Consider the following 14,206-nt stretch of genomic DNA (forward strand, 5'->3'; position numbering starts at 1 on the left):
GGGCATTTGGTCCTTGGGTAGTGGCTCTGGTTGGAGGAAGATGGGATGAGGAATGTAGGAAAACTGAGGAAGGATGGAAATAGGCATGAAGGGAGGAGAGCCACGTCTTAGGCTGTGGAAAGTTCAAGCCCCAAGAGTGAGTGATAGCATGGAAATGTGAAACCAGCTCCCAAAGAGATAGTGTGAATAACTGATTGCATTATCTTTGGACTGTGGGGGTGTGGGATGGGAGAGGATCCAATGATAAGGGAGGTGAAGAAGGGTGCAGGGTTCCTGCAGGTAGAATTGTGAGGATTCTGGCAACCAGAGACCTGACTGGCTTTTGCGCATAAAAGCAGCCAGGGAGAGGGTTGGGGATGGGGCTTGTGTTTGTGTTTACCTCCAAACTCTAAAGATTGCCCACTTTCTGGTCTTCACTCTGAAATTCCCCTCTGTTTTTGGTTCTGGTCCCTGGTCCATAAATTGTGACTCTCAGCTTGTCACCCCTAACCAGTGGTCTGCTGCTACCCACGTGACCTTACTGAAAGTAGAGCCAGAAAGAGATGCTCCCTGTTCACTCTCATGAACCAAGTGAATTCCAGCATACCACTGGCCCTAACCCAACAGGAGGCAGACTCACATCTTTTCCCAGGGGTCTCCTGGCTCCCTACCTTTCCCCAGTAGCCCCACAAGTGATGGCAGGAGAGGGCTCCTTTAGGTATTGGCTGGGCCTTGTCCCTCCTGGCTACTCTGCCCCTGTCAGAGGGGGGCGGTCATGGCTACAACAGACTGTTCTTGGTCAACTGCACAGAGATCCTATCTCACAGGTGTGGGGATTGAACTTGCCTTTTTGGTTGTAGTAGAGCCAAGGTTGGAATTTTTAAAGATCATTTTCACCAATTGGAGGAAAAACTAGCAATCAAAGCAGTAAGAAATATTTCTGCAATTTAAAAATTCTGTCTGATGGGTCCCAGGGACAGACCTTGCTGTGACATGGCAATTTGTATGACCAGTAGAGAGAAGGTGTGGTCCCAGAGAGGTCGATCTGGAGTGATGTAAAATACCAGGTCCTGGTTGAGGTAGGGAGGGACAAGCAACAGAGAGAATGACCTAGCTCCCTGAGGATGTTAGGTGGAGTCAGGGGTGTTTGAAAGAGCCAAGATGAGGGGTCAGTTTCAGAGGGCTGCTTCAGGTCCTGTGGAGAAATAAATGCAAGCCAGGAACTGTCTTCCTCTCTTTTTTCCAAGGGTTCCCAGCCCATGGGACTAGCTTTTCCCTAGACACACTGGGCCTAGGGTTTAGGGCTACAGATGAATCTGCTGCCTGCTGGTGGGTATGGCATCCATCTCATGGACTCCAGGGCTTGGCAGTGCTGAACCACAGGCTAAAGGCTTTCACCACCTGCAGCTGGAGCCATGGTTGAGGCAGGAGGAGTCAGCAACTGATGCTGGATCCAAAGACCAACATCACGCCCTCAGCTTCAAGCAAGTCCTTTGGGTTGAGGAGGCTGGGAATACAGTCCTCCCAGGGCTGCGGTTCACTCCAGGGACTCTCTGAAGGTTATGTGTCGAGGAGGCTGATCAGACCTCTCTGATCAGAGGCTGAGGAAGAGAACTCATGGGAAAAGCTCAGGCTTCGGGCCTTTGTAGGCGTACTTCATATCTGTCAGGTAAGGGGTTCTAATCAGCCTCAGGTGGATTCACTGGAATTCTCTCCTGCAAGCCCAAGAGTGCACAGACTTGGCACCCGCTCTCGACACTCTCCTTTCAAGATACACCAAATTGTGTGTGGTAGGTAAGCTATTCCTTCCTTTATAAGAAGTGAGGAAGCAGAAGTGGCCCTTCCCTGAAGTGAGGATGGAGATGGATGTTTTGTCCTTTAAGTGATGTAGAACTGTGTCCTGCTTCCATGCAGCTTCTCCAGCGCTCTGGTGGGATAGAAGGTGTGGATGCTGGAGACAGTCATGGCCTTGAGGGTTATGGGGAGGTGTCCCCATGCTTTGGTGTGGAAGGATGGATCTGCCTATCCTTTGTGTGAGGTCGGATGATGAGCTTCTCAGCAGCAATCATAGGAACCAGAGGCTCTTCTTCCCTTTGCTGGGAGCCACACAAGTCCCCTGAATTCTTGTTCAGTTCTAGGGAGAAGGGTGACCATCCCCAAGATGGCTGAGATAGAATATTTTCCCCCTGAAGTGACTGGGAGTTCAGAACCAGGTTAATTTGATTTATAGAAATAAAGTAATATTTTTGTACCTATAAGTTTGTGGAGAAAAATCCACGAGCACTATAACTAATACCAGCATTTCTAAAACTAGCTGAGTCCAGAGTGCCTGCATTATGAACTGTCCTATAGATTGAGAGAACAGAACTGACTGTAGATAGATTAGAGCTGAATGACCACTAGTTGTTTGAAATGAGGATGAGGGCCTTCTTCCAACTCTTTGCAGGAGCCATTCCCCCTAGTGTAGCTTGTCTACATACATATCCACTAAATTAATTTTTTATCAGACTCAAAACCCATCACCTCTCAGATTTACTGGATTTTGGCAATTTGTCTGTGGTCTCTTCGTAATACTATAGCTCATTGTATTGTGATCACCTTGTAATTCCCAGGTAAACATCCTTAGAAGGGAACGTGAACCTGCTCCTAGTTGACCAACCAAGGTGTCCACATGCTACTGCTACAAAGGTTTATGACAAAGCTGTCCTTGGAAGAGTTGCTAGATAAGTTCTTATTCTTTTAGGTATTTATTGCTGTACTAGTCAGGACAGGCTTTGTTATGACACAATAACATACAACCCCATATTCTTAGTGGTTTAAAGCAACATGTTTCTTATACTACTTAGAAAGGAAGGAAGTTCTGACATATACTACAACACGGATGAATCTTGAGGACATTATGATAAGTGAAATAAACCAGTCACAAAAATACTGTATGATTCCACTTATATGAGGTACTTAGAGTAATCAGATTCACAGAGACAGCAAGTAGAATGGTGGTGGCCACGGCCTGGGGCTCAGAGGAATGGGGGTTATTGTTTAATTCATATAGGGCTTCAGTTTTACAAGGTGGAAGGAGGTCTGGAGATGGATGGTGGTGATGGTTGCACAATATTATGAAAGTATTTAATACCTCTGAACTGTACACTTAAAAATGGTTAGGATGGTAAGTTTTATGTGATTTTACCACAATTTAAAAAATTGGAAAAAATGAGTAAGACACAGTCTCTGCCCCTTTGAAGCTCTTAATTCAGTGGGGAGGCAGATATACACTATGAAAAGCACTATTGTGAAGGTATGTCCCAATCCCAAGCAACCCATAGACACCTCATTCGTCTTACATCTCTCTTTTTTTTTTAACTTTTTATTTTATATCAGAGTATAGTTGATTAACAATGTTGTGTTAGTTTCAGGTATACAGCAAAGTGATTCAGTTATACATATACATGTATCTATTCTTTTTCAAATTCTTTTCCCATTTAGGTCGTTACACAATGTTGAGCAGAGTTCCCTGTGCTATACAGTAGGTCCTTGTTGGTTATCCGTTTTAAACATAGCAGTGTGTATATGTCAATCCCAAACTCCCTAACTATCCCTCCCCCCACCAATCACCCCTACTAACCATAAGTTTGTTCTCTACGTCTGTGAGTCTGTTTCTGTTTTGTAAATAAGTTCATTTGTATCATTTTTTTTTTTTAGATTCCACGTATAAGTGATATCATACGATATTTGTCTTTGTCTGACTTACTTCACTCAGTATGACAATCTCTAGGTCCATGCCTGTTGCTGCAAATGGCATTATTTCATTCTTTTTAATGGCTAAGTACTATTCCATTGTATATATGTACCACATCTTCTTTATCCATTCATCTGTTGATGGACGTTTAGGTTGCTTCCATGTCTTCGCTATTGTAAACAGTGCTGCAATGAACATTGGGTGCATGTATCCTTTTGGAGCATAGTTTTCTCTGGATATATGCCCAGGAGTGGGATTGCAGGATCAAATGCTAGCTCTATTTTTAGTTTTTTAAGGAACCTCCATACTGTTCTCCACAGTGGCTATACCAATTTACATTCCCACCAACAGTGTAGGAGAGTTCCCTTTTCTCTACACCCTCTCCAGCATTTATTGTTTCTAGGGTTTTTTGATGATGGCCATTCTGACTGGTGTGAGGTGATATTGTAGTTTTGAGTTGCATATCTCTAATTAGCTATATTGAGCCTCTTTTCATGTGCCTCTTGGCCATCTGTATGTATTCTTTGGAGAAATGTCTCATTAGGTCTTCTGCCCATTTTTTGATTGTGTTGTTTGTTTTTTTGATATTGAGCTGCATGAGCTGTTTGTAAATTTTGGAGACTAATCCCTTATCTGTCACATCGTTTGCAAACATTTTCTCCCATTCTGTGGGTTGTCTTTTTGTTTTGTTTATGGTTTCCTTTGCTGTGCAAAAGCTTTTGAGTTTAATTAGGCCCGATTTATTTATTTTTGTTTTTATTTCCATTACTCTAGGAGGTGGATCAAAAAAGATCTTGCTGCGATTTATGTCAGAGACTGTTCTGCCTGTGTTTTCCTCTAAGAGTTTTATAGTGTCCGGTCTTACATTTAGGTCTTTAATCCATTTTGAGTTTATTTTTGTGTGTGGTGTTAAAGAGTGTTCTAATTTCATTTTTTACATGTAGCTGTCCAGTTTTCCCAGCACCACTTATTGAAGAGGCTGTCTTTCCTCCATTGTATAGTCTTGCCTCCTTTGTCATAGATTAATTGACCGTAGGTGCGTGGGCATATTTCTGGGCTTTCTATCCTGTTCCATTGAGCTATATTTCTGTCTTTGTGCCAGTACCATACTCTTTTGATGACTATAGCTTTGTAGTATAGTCTGGTCAGAGAGCCTAATTCCTCTAGCTCCATTTTGCTTTCTCAAGATTTCTTTGGCTATTTGGGGTCTTTTGTGTCTCCATACAAATTTTAAGATATTTTGTTCTAGTTCTATGAAAAATGCCATTGGTAATTTGATAGGGATTGCATTGAATCTTTAGATTGCCTTGGGTAGTATAATCATTTTGACATTATTGATTCTTCCAATGCAAGAACATGGTGTATCTTTCCATCTGTGTGTGTCATCTTTGATTTCTTTCATCAGCGTCTTATAGTTTTTGGAGTACAGGCAGGTCTTTTGTCTCCTTAGGTAGGTTTATTCCAGGTATTTTATTCTTTTTGATGCAATGGTAAATGAGATTGTTTCTTGAATTTCTCTTTCTGATCTTTCGTTTTTAGTGTATAGAAATGCAACAGATTTCGGTGTATTAATTTTGTGACCTGCAACTTTACCGAATTCACTGATGAGCTCTAGTAGTTTTCTGGTAGCGTCTTGAGGATTTTCTATGTATAGTATCATGTCATCTGCAAACAGCGACAGTTTAACTTCTTATTTTCCAATTTGGATTCCTTTTATTTCTTTCTCTTCTCTGATTGCCATAGCTAGGACTTTCAAAACTATGTTGAATAAAAGTGGCAAGAGTAGACATCCTTGTCTTGATCCTGGTCTTAGAGGAAATGCTTTCAGCTTTTCTCTGTTGAGTATAATGTTAGCTGTAGGTTTGTCATATGTGGCCTTTATTATGTTGAGGTATGTTCCCTTTATGCCCACTTTCTGGAGAGTTTTTATCATAAGTGGTGTTGAATTTTGTCAAAAGCTTTTCCTGCATCTATTGAGGTGATCATATGGTTTTTATTCTTCAATTTGTTGATGTAGTGTATCACACTGATTGATTTACAGATATTGAAAAATCCTTGCATCCCTGGGATAAATCCCACTTGATCATAGTATATGATCCTTTTAATGTATTGTTGGATTTGGATTGCTAGTATTTTGTTGAGGATTTTTGTGTGTATGTCCACCAGTGATGTTGGCCTGCAATTGTAACTGTGATTTAAAAACCCCCAACAAACAAAAGTCCAGGACCAGATGGCTTCACAGGCGAATTCTATCAAACATTTAGAGAAGAGGTAACACCTATCCTTCTGAAACTGTTCCAAAAAATTGCAGAGGAAGGAAAACTCCCAAACTCATTCTATGAGGCCACAATTACCCTGATAGCAAAACCAGACAAAGATACCGCAAAAAAAGAAAATTACATCTGGTCTAATGTGTCATTTAAGGCCTGTGTTTCCTTATTGATTTTCCTTCTGGATGATCTGTCCATTGATGAAAGTGGGGTGTTAAAGTCCCCCATTATTATTGTGTAGCTGTCGATTTCTCCCTTTATGGCTCTTAGTATTTGCCTTATATATTGAGGTGCTCCTATGTTGGGTGCATATATATTTACAATTGTTATATCTTCTTCTTGGATCGATCCCTTATCATTATATAGTGTCCTTCTTTGTCTCTTATAACAGTCTTTATTTTAAAGTCTATTTTGTCTGATATGAGTATTGCTACTCCAGCTTTCTTTTGATTTCCATTTGTGTGGAATACCTTTTTCCATCCCCTCACTTTTCAGTCTGTATGTATCCCTAGGTCTGAAGTGGATCTCTTGTAGACAGCATATATACGGGTCTTGTTTTTGTATCCATTCAGTCAGCCTATGTCTTTTGGTTGGAGCATTTAATCCATTTACTTTTAAGGTAATTATTGATATGTATGTTCCTATTGCCATTTTGTTAATTGTTTTGGGTTTGTGTTTGTAGGTCTTTTTTCCTCCCTTCCTCTCTTGTTCTCTTCTCTTGTAGTCTGTGACCATCTTTAGTGTTGTGTTTGGGTTTCTTTTTCTTTTTTGTGTCTGTATCTATTGTAGTTTTGGGGTTTGCTGTTCCTATGAGGTTTTGTTATAGCAGTCTATATATGTACAAGGTTGTTTTAAGTTGCTGGTCTCTTTCCTGCCTAGAGAAGTTCCTTTAGCGTTTGTTGCAAAGCTGCTCTGGTGGTGCTGAATTCTCTTAACTTTTGCTTGTCTGTAAAGCTTTTGATTTCTCTGTCGAATCTGAACGAGAGCCTTGCTGTGTAGAGTATTCTTGGTTGTAGGTTCCTCCCTTTCATCACTTTAAATATATTGTGCCACTCCCTTCTGGCCTGCAGAGATTCTGCTGAGAAATAAGCTGATAACATTTTGGGAGTTCCCTTGTATGTTATTTGTCGTTTTTCCATTGTTGCTTTTAATATTTTTTCTTTGTCTTTAATTTTTGTCAGTTTGATTACTATGTGTCTTGGTGTGTTCCTCCTTGGATTTCTCCTGCCTGGGACTCTCTGCACTTCCTCGACTTTTCTTTCCCACACTGGGGAAGTTTTCAGCTATTATCTCTTCAAATATTTTCTCAGGTCCTTTCTCTCTCCCTTCTTCTTCTTCTGGGACCCCTATAATGCAAATGTTGGTGCATTTAATGTTGCCCCAGAAGTCTCTTAGACTGTCTTCATTTCTTTTTTTTTCTTTATTCTGTTCTGTAGTGGTGATTTCTACCATTCTGTCTTCCAGCTCACTTATCCGTTCTTCTGCCTCACTTCTTCTGCTATTGATTCCTTCTAGTGTATTTTTCCTTTCAGTTATTGTATTGTTCATCTCTGTTTGTTTGTTCTTTATTTCTTCTAGGTCTTTGTTAAACATTTCTTGCATCTTCTTGATCCTTGCCTCCATTCTTTTTCTGAGATCTTGGATCATGTTCACTATCATTATTCTGAACTCTTTCTGGTAGGTTGGCTAGCTCCGCTTCACTTAGTTGTTCTTCTGGGGTTTCGTCTTGTTCCTTCATCTGGGACAAATTCCTCTGCCTTTTCATTTTGACTAACTTTCTGTGATTGTGGTTTCTGTTCTGCAGGCTGCAGGATTGTCATTCTTGCTTCTGCTGTCTGCCCTCTGATGGATGAGGCTGTCTAAGAGGTTTGTGCAGGCTTCCTGATGGGAGGGTCTGGTTCCTTCTCAGTAGTGGGTGGAGCTGGGTCTTGTTCCTCTGGTGGGCAGGACTGTTCTCAGGGAGATTTTAAGCCACTTTTCTACTGATGGGTGGGGCTGTGTTCCTGCCTTGTTGGTTGTTTGGCCTGAGGCATCCCAGCGTTGGAGACTACAGGCTGTTTGGTGGGGCTAATGGCAGTCTCTGGGAGGACTCACGCCAATGAGTACTTCCCAGAACTGCTGCTGCCTGTGTCTTTGCCCCCGCAGTGAGCCACAGCTGCTCCCCACCTCTGCAGGAGACCCTCCCATACTAGCAGGTAGGTCTGGCCCTGTCTCTTATGAGGTCACTGCTTTTTACCCCTGGGTCCTGGTGTGCATGAGACTTTGTGTGCCCTCCAAGAGTGGAGTCTCTCTTTCCCCCAGTCCTGTGGAAGTCCTGCAATCAAACCCTGTTGGCCTTCAAAGCCAGATTCTCTGGGGACTCCTTCTGTTGCCAGACCCCCAGGCTGGGAAGCATGACGTGGGGCTCAGAACTTTCACTCCTATGGGAGAACTTCTGTGGTATAATTGTTTTCCAGTTTATGTGTTGCGCACCTGGTGGGTATGGGATTTGATCTTATCACGATTGTGCCCTACCTACCGGCTCGTTGTGGCTTCTTCTTTGTCTTTGGATGTAGGGTATCTTTTTTGGTACGTTCCAGCATATTTTTGTCGGTGGTTGTTCAGCAGTTAGTTGTGATTTTGGTGTTTTCGTAAGAAGGGGGTGAACTCATGTCCTTCTACTCCACCATCTTGAGCTAATCTCCTCTTACATCTCTTCTTAACTGGCAGCTAGACAAACAGACTTGAGACACCAGCAAAAACTTTGTACCTCTAAGTGGACTCCCCTGAAGATACTGAGACAGTCTAGACATATATATGCCTTATATGGTCTTTTTTGTGTATCCAGTTTTACATAATAAAACTTTAAAAAAACAAGATGTTTTTCTGTCTGTGAAACTAGCAAAGATTTAAAAAAGGTGGATGATACTTTGTGCTGACAAGGGTTTGTGGGGAATTCGGTATTCTCCTATCCTATTGTTGGATGTGAAATTAGTACAAATTCTGTGGAAGGCATTCTGGCAATATCTGTTAAAAACATAAAAATGTATGTATCATTTGACCTAATAATTACACTTCTGGATATTTATTATTTTTAGGAACTAATGGCATAAGTGTGCAAAGATGTATTTCTAAAGGTTTTCATTTTAGTATTTTATATGCCTAAAATATTCGAAAAATCCAATTATTCAATAAGAGAAATTTGGTTAAATTAGACCCAATATTGACTTGAAAAAAGGTCCACAACATTGTTAAGTTAAAACAAAGAGAAAACCATAAGAAAGAGAGGAGCAGCCCCCTGACAGCTAGGATCTGGCCTGACATCACTGTGGGGACCTGGAGTTCTCCTGTTTCATAGAACACCAACATCAAGTAAGGCCACTCAGCAATGCGATGGATGGGACAAAAACAAGACCACTCTGTAATCGTGTCTGCACACAGACAAAACTGGAATATTGTGCAAATCACAAATATGACCAAACATCTACCTGTCCCTGCTAAAAGAAGTGACTGCTACTTCTTTACCTGTTCTTCACCAGCTTTAGCCTAGTTCCAGTCATCTCTCCTTCTGGGTGAGATTTATAAACGGTACCCAAGCATAGAATTATGCTGCTTCCTGGCAACACCCAATCTAGAGCAAAGCCCTGCTTCCTTAAACCCTCCTGCAAGCCACTTAGCACAAGCGTGAATGCTGTTAAGTTCTTCCTAACAGCCTCTTACTGAAACACCCCACAGTTCCCTGTGCTGTGCATTCTCCCTCACTGCAGAATGATAAACCTAGATACAGCTGTGTTCCTGGTGGTCTTTGGCTGGAGATCAATGACAATCAGTTCAGTCCATTATTGTTTGTAATAGATACTTACTTCCATTGTCACAAAAATGTGTGGAATAATACACACCAAGCTGTTGGCAATGGTAACCTGATGAGGGATTTTACTTTTGATTTGCTATTTTTTTTGGAGGGGGGAAGAGACGAAAGGAAAGAAGAAGGAGAAGAATGAGGAGAGAATGATGACGATGTGATGGCAGTGGCTCTAAATGAAGTATTAAGTGTTGATAATGATGTTATTGGACTATCTTTATTCTTTAAATTTTCTACAATTAATATGCATTACATTTGAATGAAAAATTATAGAAGTTACTTTTAAATGGAAGAAAATTGTGATTTTTCCACAGAAAATACTATGTGGTCATTTAAAAAATTTTAATTAAAAAAAATTGAAGTATAGTTAATTTACAATGTTGTGTTAGTTTCAGGTGTACAGCAAAGTGATTCAGTTATACATATACATACATGTATATATATTTTTGGATTCTTTTCCATTATAGTTTATTACAAGATATTGAATATGGGTCCCTTGTTGTTTATGGTCCTTGTTGTTTATCTATTTTATATATAGCAGTATGTATATGTTAATCCCAAATTCCTAATTTATCCCTCCCTACCCACTATCCCCTTTGGTAACCATAAGTTTGTTTTCTATGTCTGTGAGACTATTTCTGTTTTGCAATAAGTTCATTTGTATCATTTTTTAGATTCCACATATAAGTGATATCATGATATTTATCTCTATTGGTATGACTTGCTTCACTTAGTATGATAATCTCTAGGTCCATCCATGTTGCTGCAAATGGCATTATTTCGTTCTTTTTTATGGCTGAGTAATATTCTGTGTGTGTGTGTGTGTGTGTGTGTGTGTGTACACCACATCTTCTTTATCCATTCATTTGTTGATGGACACTTGGGTTGCTTCCATGTCTTGGCTATTGTAAATAGTGCTGTTATGAAAAATGTTTATTTTTGCAATGGTATCTTGTGCCTGACTAAAATTATACACAAGTCATGATTAAAGTTTGAAGGCTTCCGGTATTCCAGGTCAGTTGCAGTACCAGGCAGGGTACAGTAGGTGTCGCTATTGCCCAGAGAACTGCATATTGCTAATGAAGTCCTCTCGGAGCAGTGCCCAATTCTAAACCAATTATCTGTCTGCCAGATATACCTAATCTCTAACTTTGAGTATTATGTACTTGTAATTTTCCTTCCTCTTGTCATTTTAATCCATGACTCAATCTCGATAAGATAAATTACTACAGTAAAGCACACTCTGTATTCCTTTCCATAGATAGAATTTTCACGTACACATCCTATCTTCACAGTAATCTTGTGAAGTACTTCGGGCAGGTATTACATACTCCATTGTACAGATGAGGAAAGTAAAGTTAACCAGAAAACTTAAGTCATTAACAGTTCATTGGTTCAGCTTTCTTTCCCCTCCATTGGCTAGTTCTAGAAACTTGCACATATACAGCAAAACAACACTATATTTGCCTTAAATATATCAGTATATAAATGTATCAACAGTAAAAAATAGATTTGAATCAGTTTCTGAGAACTGCCATCCGAATGATGAAAATTGGCCCATGTTGCTTGTGCAGTGTGGTTGTGCAAAAGCTCCTGATGGATGCACTGCAAGGAGGAGCCCTGAAATTTGGGCAGGTAGGCAGCCTTCAGAAGTCTGAGAGTTCTTTGCAAACACCTAGGCATCCTTGGGGAGCATGCTGAATGTGACTCATGTTTGTGTGTGACTAGGAGTTACGTTATAAACGTCCGTTATTGTGCTTTGTGGTAATACCAGATGCATAGGGTTTTTTGCTTCTTCCTTCTGAGGTTTCACATTTTTCCAGCCCTTACATGTGATCATTATCCGGTTATCACTTACTGATGCCTGCCTTGTAGTTGCTGCTTTCCCCTTTTCTAGTCTGCTTTTGCTCAATGTTATGGAGTTAGAAACCAAATAACCAAGCTCGGTAGAAATGACTATAAAGTAAAGTTAACCAGGTTCAAAGCAAATCTATTTGAAGGCATTTGTATGTTACTTCCTGGTTCAGACTGATAGGGAGCTGATTCTGGAGAGATGAGGACTGACTATGCCAATCTTTTTTAAAATCCCAAGATAATCAACACCAGTCTTGATGTCAGTCTACTGAGGCACCCTGGGACTTGGTCATTCACTCCAGTGTTGTAACAATTTGAAGGGTATGCTCCAGGCTGGGGTGAGGATGTCCAGCCTTATAGAGCTGGCCTGACCACCTCTGATGGCATGGTGGGTTCTGGACCAAGAGGAAAGCTGGTGGAGTGTGGGGTGAGTATGAGGTAAAAGAAGAGGCTCAAGGGAGGGGCTGCTAGATTACGACTCGGGTTGAAACAGGGAGTTGGCAAATCCAGTCCTCTTTCTAGCAGGCATTGAGACCCAGTAGGGGCCTTCTTACAACCTCCAGGGCACAGAGCGGAGACTCGGGAAGAGGACCAGATGCACCACATATAGCAGCAACCTATGTCAGGCAATGTGTCTATGTATGATGAGGTGGCCAATGGCAGATGCAGGGTTCAGACACAAAATTTTGGCCTGTAGGAATGAGGTAGCAGAATGGACCCAACCAGCTATCTGAGGTACAAGGCTGGGGCACAGTTGAGGAACATTTAAGGTCCCCAATAAACCTGGGATGAAGTTACTGGACCTGGCATGCTCTGCCCATGACCTTCAGCCCAGAAGTGGGGCAAAGAAGCCTGGTATATGGAGGCTTGAGATTGCCAGAATGATTTCCAAATCCACCTACTGAGGAGGCAAAGACTTCTGCTGGATGACTGCAGGGAAGAGCCCTCTCAACTTTGGGCAAGGTGAGCAGACTTAGAGGGTTGGGAATTCTTTGCAAACAGCTAGGATGGGGCTAGGACTATGTGTAGGTGCTGATACCAGGGGCCATAGTCACCTGGGGAATCAGACCCAGGACTAGGCCTTTCTGGAACTCATGGATCTGGGGCTCTCCTTCAGAGGGGAAGAGACCAGACAGAATAGACCAATCTAGTTTTTCAGGGAGGTGAGGGTGAGCTGGGAAGTGGCCTTAGGTCACAAACACTAATCACTTTAGGAGAAAAACAGCTCACCCTAATGATCTTGAAATGAGTTTTACATGCACGCCCAATGTGCACGTGTTTGTGGGGAAAAGGAGGAAAGGAGATTTATTGGTTTTTTTCCCATTATATAAATATGCTTATTATAAAACATTCAGAAAATACAGAAAAGTGTAGAAAAGAAGAATCACCTGGAACCCCACAGGCCAGAGATATAATCTCTAAATATATTTTGGTGAACTTCCTTCCAGACTTCTCTTTATATATACATTCTATATATATATATGTGTGTGTGTGTATATATATATATATATATATACACACACACATACACACACACACATATTCAACATAAGTATATAAATATATATTTAAATTAAATCATAATAGTCTTTTGTAGCCTGTTTCTTCCATTAGATACTATATCTGGGACACTTTTCCACAATAACATATGTAGTTCTACACCATTATTTTTGATAGCTGCATGAGATTCTTTTGCCTGATATTTCTTGTTTTAATGAGTCCTCTATTTATTAACATCATATCATCTGAGGATAATGATAAATTTGTTTTTCTTTTTCTTATTTCAGCATATTGACTAGAACTTCCAGAACAAGCTCAGATACAGCTCATTCTTGACCTGAACCTAATTTTAATAGCAGTGCCTTTAAGATTTCACCACTGTTTTTCATGCTTCCTGTTGGTTTCTAATACACTTATAGTATTAAGGGAGTCTCCTTCTATATCTCAAACACTAACAGGGCTTTGTATTTTTCTTTTAAGAGAATCAGGATGGATGTTGAATTGGATCAAACACCTTTCTAGCATCCATTAAGATGATGGTACAGATTTTCCCCTTTAGCCTGCTAATGTCCTGGTGCTGAGTCTGCCTTGGTTTCTTGGAATGAATCCTGTGTTAGTGATTTTGCAACCTGGGAAGGGGAAGTTGCTGCTCTTGGAAATCTCACAAAAAGGCAGCATGCTTCAAGCCCTGTGCAAAACCCACTCTTTTCACAGACTGCTGTGTGTGTGTTAGAATGAATTGGGAAGCATTCAGCCTTTTAGTGATAGATAACTAGATCGATAAAATCTGACTCAGTTAAACAGAATTCAGATAACTTGGCAACAGTCTATTCTAGGTTTGATAAAACAGTCCTAGCAAAGACAGTTGGGGCTGGAACTCTTGCATGTGTATGTGTGCGGGGGAGGAGGGGGAGGTGAGGGGAAGTGGTTGTTGGATACCTTTCACATTTCTTGCTTGATACTCAAGCTTTCCCATAGCTGTGCACATCCTTCAGTGCTTAGATTTTCTAAGACACGATGGAGGCA

This window comes from Balaenoptera musculus, chromosome 13 (assembly GCF_009873245.2).
Source record: "Balaenoptera musculus isolate JJ_BM4_2016_0621 chromosome 13, mBalMus1.pri.v3, whole genome shotgun sequence".
NCBI lineage: Eukaryota > Metazoa > Chordata > Mammalia > Artiodactyla > Balaenopteridae > Balaenoptera > Balaenoptera musculus.